At 45.6% G+C, this 6,417-nt stretch overlaps 1 protein-coding gene across 1 annotated transcript in view; it reads right to left on the reverse strand.

Moving 5' to 3' along the window:
* The window catches only part of SLC35F2 (solute carrier family 35 member F2), a 60,655-nt gene that overhangs the window by 53,111 nt on the left and 1,127 nt on the right, over positions 1-6,417 (reverse strand). The window lies entirely within an intron of this gene.

Below are 6,417 nucleotides of genomic sequence, written 5' to 3' on the forward strand. Positions count from 1 at the left end.
GTTCTTTTAGAACCGGTGTTATGTGGTCCCTTCATATTGTCCCAGAGACCAATCTGGCTGCTGCATTCTGTACCAATTGTAGTTTCCAGACTACGTACAAAGGCAGCCCCATGTAGAGCACATTACAGTAGTTAAGCCTGGAGGTTACCAGCCTATGTACCTCCGTTTAAAGGTCATTCACTTCTAGAAATGGACGTACCTGACATATCAGCCAAAGCTGATAAAAAGCGCTCCTGGCTACCACCTCAACCTGAGAAACAAGGGGGAGCTTTGGGTCCAGCAGCACTCCCAAGCTATGTACCTGATCTTTCAGGGGGAGTGTAACCCCATCCATGACAGGCAGACCTAAACCATCTCTCGGGTCCTGGCCTCGCACAGTCAGTACCTCCGTCTTATTTGGATTCAACTTCAGTTTGTTATCCCTCATCTAGCCCATTACTGCCTCCAGGCAGTCATTTAGGGAAGATATGCCATTTCCTGATGAGGTCAGCATGGAGAAGTAAATCTGGGTGACATCAGCATATTGATAACAGCCAGTACCAAACCTCCTGAAGATTTCTCCCAGCTGTTTCATGTAGATGTTGAAAAGCATTGGAGACAGTATGGAGCCTTGTGGGACTCCACGCTTCAGTTCTCGCTTAGCGGAACAACAGTCTCCAAACGACACCATCTGGAATCTACCAGAGAGGTAGGAGCAGAACCACTGTAAAGCAGTGCCACCCAATCCCACCTCCGTCAGGTGGTTCAGAAGGATACCATGTTTGATGGTATCAAAAGCCACAGAGAGTTCCAAAAGGATCAGCAGAGTCACACTCCCTCTGTCGATAGCCAGCTGGAGATCATCCATCAGGCCAACCAAGGCAGTCTCAACCCCATAGCCCACACGAAAGCCAGTTTTAAATGGGTCTAGCATCATCCAAAACTGCCTGGAGCTGAGAGGCCACCACCGGCTCAACCATCTTGCCCAACCATGGAAGATTAGAAACAGGTCTGTAATTAGCTAACTCAGAAGGATCCAGCATAGCTTTCTTCAAAAGTGGTCTAATAATAGCCTCCTTAAGACAAGGAGGCATCCTGCCCTCCCTCAGAGAAGCATTTGTATTATTAACCAGACCCTCTCTGATAATATGATTATCAGATGTGATAAGCCAAGTTGGGCAAGGGTCAAGAGAACAGGTTGTACGATGCACAGTCTAAAGCAGTTTGTCCACTTCCTCAGGAGTCACAAACTGAAAATGATCCAATCTAATTCCATAAGAGGAGTTGCTGGACACCTCCACAGTAGACTCTGCAGTAACTGTTGAATCCAGCTCGGCCTGAATCTGAGATATTTTATGGGCAAGAAAGTTGTAAAAGACATCACAGCGAGTAATCGATGGTTCCAAGTTTAAATTCAAGGGGGAGGGGGTACATACAAGCCTCCTCACAACCCTAGACAACTCAGCTGGACACAAATTTGCGGAAGCAATGCGGGCAGAAAAGAACTGCTTCTTTTCCGCCAGTACTGCCAGGGCATAGGTCTTCAAATGTGCTCTGTGTTGTGCCTGATCAGACTTGCACCAGGTCTTCCTCCACTTGTGCTCTAATTGTCTACCTCGCTGCTTCAGGTCCCGTAACTCATCCAGATACCATGGGGCTGTCTTTAAAGCAAGTCAGAGAGGACGCTTAGGAACTATTGTGTCTACTGCTCTAGTAAGTTCATTATTCCATCTTTGTACAAGAGCATTGACAGAATTGTTAGTAGAGCCAACCCTAAACCCCTCCAATGTTTCTTGGAATCCTATTGGATCCAACAACCTCCTTGGGCAGACCAGTCTAATAGGTCCTTCACCCCTGCAGAGATGGGTTATGGCTGTAAGTTCTACCTTAACCAGATGGTGATCTGTCCATGACAATGGGGAGATGACAGGAGTTCCCACCCACGGAACACCTCCCTGATCGGAGCAAAAGACCAAATAGATCATGTGACCAGCATCATGTGTCGGACCAGAGACCAATTGGGATAAGCCCACAGTCATCATGGTCGCTATGAACTCCCAACAACCCGGGCCCAAAATGTGAACATTTAAGTCCCCCACCACCAACAACCTGGATGACTCCAATGCCAACTCAGCAACCAGGTCCGTCGGCTCATTTAGAGACTCCACTGGGCTGCAGGGTGATCGCTACACCAACAGAAGTCCCAGTCAAAATAGATTTATTTTGAACTGACCTGGCATTACAGAGTAATAAAGGGAGGTTCTGTGGGTGGGTTGCATTGCTCTCCAGAATCAAAGAGGTGGTAGGCCTACTGGAAGGGGAAACAGCAATTAAATTTCTGAATTCCCTTCCCCTGTAATGGCCTGCTGACCTACCAATGCCATATCTTCATCGATTCCCCACCACCACTAGTATAGCTGCCCCAGGCTCATTCTTCACCTCCCCATCTCTGTTTAGCCCCAAACACACACCTGTACCAGGCCTAACTAAATACTAGGTAACAATGAAGCGAGCAGGAGCCTTCCTTCCATCTGTTCAAATTAAAAAATCAGCCCCAGCCCTCAGTCATGCCACCAAAGGCTGGCCCCCTTTGGTGGCCAACTGCAGGCAGCCTGCGCCAGTGGCTGCGCCTCTGGTTGCCACCCACTCTAATAAAGGCTGACAGATCAAAAGCCCAATGGGTGTGTCTCTCACCCCTCACCAAATGAGCAGTTTGGCCAGGTGTAGATGATAAAACACACAATTAGAGTGAGCTCAAGATGACAAACAGGCTGCAAAGAGGAGGGGGAAAGCACAGAAAAGCCTTGGCTAGACCCTTTTCCCACTCAGAAGAAAGGTGGAGTGAAGCAACCAGATATCTCCTTGAGGGTGCATGAAGGTGGAGTGAAGCAGCCAAATATCTCCTTGTGGATGCAACTCTCCCTACTAATCTCTCCAATCTTCCTGGTTCTAACCACGCTGTCCTGGAGGAGTGAGATTCTGCAGCCATCTCAGGAGCCCTGAGGTCTCGTTGCACAAAACAGGTGATATAGCATGTTTGCCCTGCAACTGGGTCTACTCTATCCCTTTCTTAAATCCAAATTCCACCCCCTTCCCCTTCTCTACAAGCCTCTTTCTCTTGTCCAGCTGGGAACTTACACAATTAGGACTCTAAGCTAAAATGCCTCATTGCAGTTAAATGTATTTTTGATAGTTGTATTGCCTTAACCATATAATTATCCATTCTGTACTCCCTCCTACAATAAAATCCTTCAAATTTTAAAACTTAAATCTTGTCTCGGTCCAGTCATTTATTGAGTCCAAACATTTGTACAAATTCAAACTGATGTGGAGGTGCCCATTTTAAGAGCTAATTCCCCCATAAAGCCCAAACATTGGAGGCAGTTCCATTAACAGTAGCTCTTTATAGAAGAGAACTTCACTCCATGGCACAGCGGGGAAATGACTTGACTAGCAAGCCAGAGGTTGCCTGCTTGACTCCCTGCTGTTAGGTTTCCCACTTATATTGGGCAGCAGAGATATAGGAAGATGCTGAAAGGCATCATTTCATACTGCGTGGGAGATGGCAATGGTAAACCCCACCTGTATTCTACCAAAGACAACCGCAGGGCTCTGTGGTCGCCAGGCGTCAACACCAACTTGATGGCACACTTTATCTTTTACCTTAACTACTTTATGTGAACAAAACCTAGCATCATTAAAGGTTATATTTAAAGCTCCATAAGGGTTATTCAGTTGCATGTGAACAAAAACTAGCATCATTAAACAGCTCCATAAGGGTTATTCAACCAGTCATGCCTTTTAGAGCAATGATGGCCAACCTTTTTGGTAAGTGTGCCACTGGACTTGAAGTCGAATGCACATGACAGTACATGTACAATCTTTGGTGCCTCTGTGTGGTTTTATATCTGTACTGAGCCAGGGAAGAAGCAATGGTACAGCATGGGTGCAGTATTAATAATGGATCCATTATTTGATCTTACCAGGATTTCAGAAAACCCTCAATTGCAGGCTAATCCATTTCAGCCTTTCTATTGGACTAGTTAATTAAAGAGCACTCTCGGAAGACATGAGTAGATTAGCTGTAAGCAGTACTATTTTGAAGGTATACATGTCTACCACTAGAGGCCGCTTGCTAACAGCAATCAGTTCCAAAACATATCAGCTTTTAGTTTTGGGTGTGTGCTTTAATTTTTACAAACGCATACTTTCCCCACCCCTCCAGGGGCTTTATAAACCAGAGAAGATTAGTTTTAGAGTCAGGTGCTAGATCCCTGAGGAGCCAGGAGAGGGTGAAGATCTACTGCCTTACATCTTAAATCTTGCCACAGCACAGGCTAGTTGCTGGTTCAACAGCACTCCAGGCTGTCTTATCTGGCTTGTACAAACCTTGTCCTGAAGCCTCATTTCTTGCAGGCTGGCTTTCCTGCTCTCTAGTTATCCTGCCACAATTATTTGACTTCATGGTCCTTCTACTGCCTGTTCCAGGCTATAGAACAGACTTGACCAGCTGTGTTTCTAGTCCAGCCAGGCTGTTTTACCGCACTGGAAACACCCTTCATATCTGAGAGAGACTCTCTGGTGAGTCCCTGTGATAACCACTGCATGATCCAGAGGGAACAGGACACAATGGAATATGGAGGACAAGGCTATTTTGCTTTCAATCCAATATGCTAAGCCTATGTTTTAATTTCCATTTTCCAGGAATGTTATAGGCTTAGCATATGTATATTTGATATAATATACTAATAGAACTGTGTGTGATTTCACTATCCTGTTTTGTTTTTCAAAGATCCAAGTTGAGTTGCTGCTGCTGCTGCTGCGCTTAGGGCTGCATTCAGCACCGTTCTTCAAAAAGAGTGCTGAACGGACAGCTCCTGTTCTTTCAACTTCTGCCCTAAATAGGCAGGCAGCAATTTCCTTCCCTTCCATATCCAAGTGCACATGATGCCCGATTCAGACACTTTGTTGTATGTATGAATGGCTGCCTGTACCCATGTATGTGTTTTTGTATGAATGACTTTATACGCATTTGTTTTCAGAGTAAAAAGAGTACATGCTCTTTAAAATGCAGGGTACTAATAGAAAGTGTAATAATCTACATGTGTTGAGCATATAGTGTGAATAAGTTATAGGATAATGAATAAAATTGTATGCATGTTGCACATACAATGGGAATAACTTATAGGGTAATGCATTAGATTGTATATGTGTTTAATGTAAGCTGTGAATAGTGCTTTAAGTAACATTCCATGCCAGGAAAAAAGAAACATCAATTTCTTCCTGCCAGCTATCCTTCAATGAGGATAGGGCTGTAGCTCAGTGGTAGACTACCTGCTTTGCATGCAGAAGGTCCCAGGTTCAATTCCTGGAATTTCCAGGTAGGGCTGGGCCTGAAACCTTGGAGAGCTGCTTCCAGTCAGTGTAGTAAACAATGCTGAGCTAGATGGACCAATGGTCTGACTTGGAATAAGGCAGTTTCCTGTATTCCTAGGTTCCTAATGCCAGTTCCAGCTTAAGAAACGCCCCCCCCCCCCCAAACCACCAAACCTTTGTGCCATCATCCAACAAAAAACTGAATAGAGATAATGCCTTGGTCGATGGAAAGATCCTGCCCATAGACGGACCCCAGTTCAAATTGCCAGTTCTAAAATCTGTTGCCACAACTACTCTACTTTTAAGGGGTGGGGGTGCAAACCTTGGAGTGCGCAAGGTGTGTCAGTACCCCACTTAATTCCTCAGGCGGGTAGAGGAACCTGAAATAAGTGCCATGATACAATATGTGAAATAGCCCTAGGCACTTCCTGATGCCATTCTTGGTGAAGGGGGATGAACAGCTTGGGACCCTGGAGACCCACTCCTTCCTACAGAAACCTGTTTGATTTTCGGCACTTCTCTGGCTGCCTTCAGAAGTGTGACGGTGGCAAATCGAGAGCCATCTCAGTAGTGGCATCCCATCTACAGAATGCCACCATTTGCATCTTCTGGGTGCCAAGTCAAACCCTTTCTATTCACCACAGTTTTTAATGGGCAATCTATAATGCTTAATCTTTTTACTGTCCTTGCTTTTATCTGTGCCTTTTCCACTATTGTTATGAGCATGTTGCTGGTTTTATGGTTGTGATTTATTGCTGTGTGACTCTGATTGCCACACCAGCTATTTTACAGACCAAGCAAGCAGGAAAGTGGCATATACAGTACATCATTAAAATAAGTCCTGCCAGCCCCTTCCAACACAAGAGAAATAAAAGCCCACTCTTAAAAAAAAACAACCACAAACGAATTTCCCCCCAAAAGGCAGCGGGAAGTAAAAGTTCGTTTCCGCGGATCCCAGAACCTGCTCCCAACAACAACCCTGCAGCATGTGAATAAGTGACGTGCTTCTGACCCCCTGCAGAGTGCCTTTCTCGGGACCCTGAGTCTCCTCCTCCCCACATC

The sequence above is a fragment of the Hemicordylus capensis genome, chromosome 3 (genome assembly GCF_027244095.1).
Source record: "Hemicordylus capensis ecotype Gifberg chromosome 3, rHemCap1.1.pri, whole genome shotgun sequence".
Classification (NCBI taxonomy): domain Eukaryota; kingdom Metazoa; phylum Chordata; class Lepidosauria; order Squamata; family Cordylidae; genus Hemicordylus; species Hemicordylus capensis.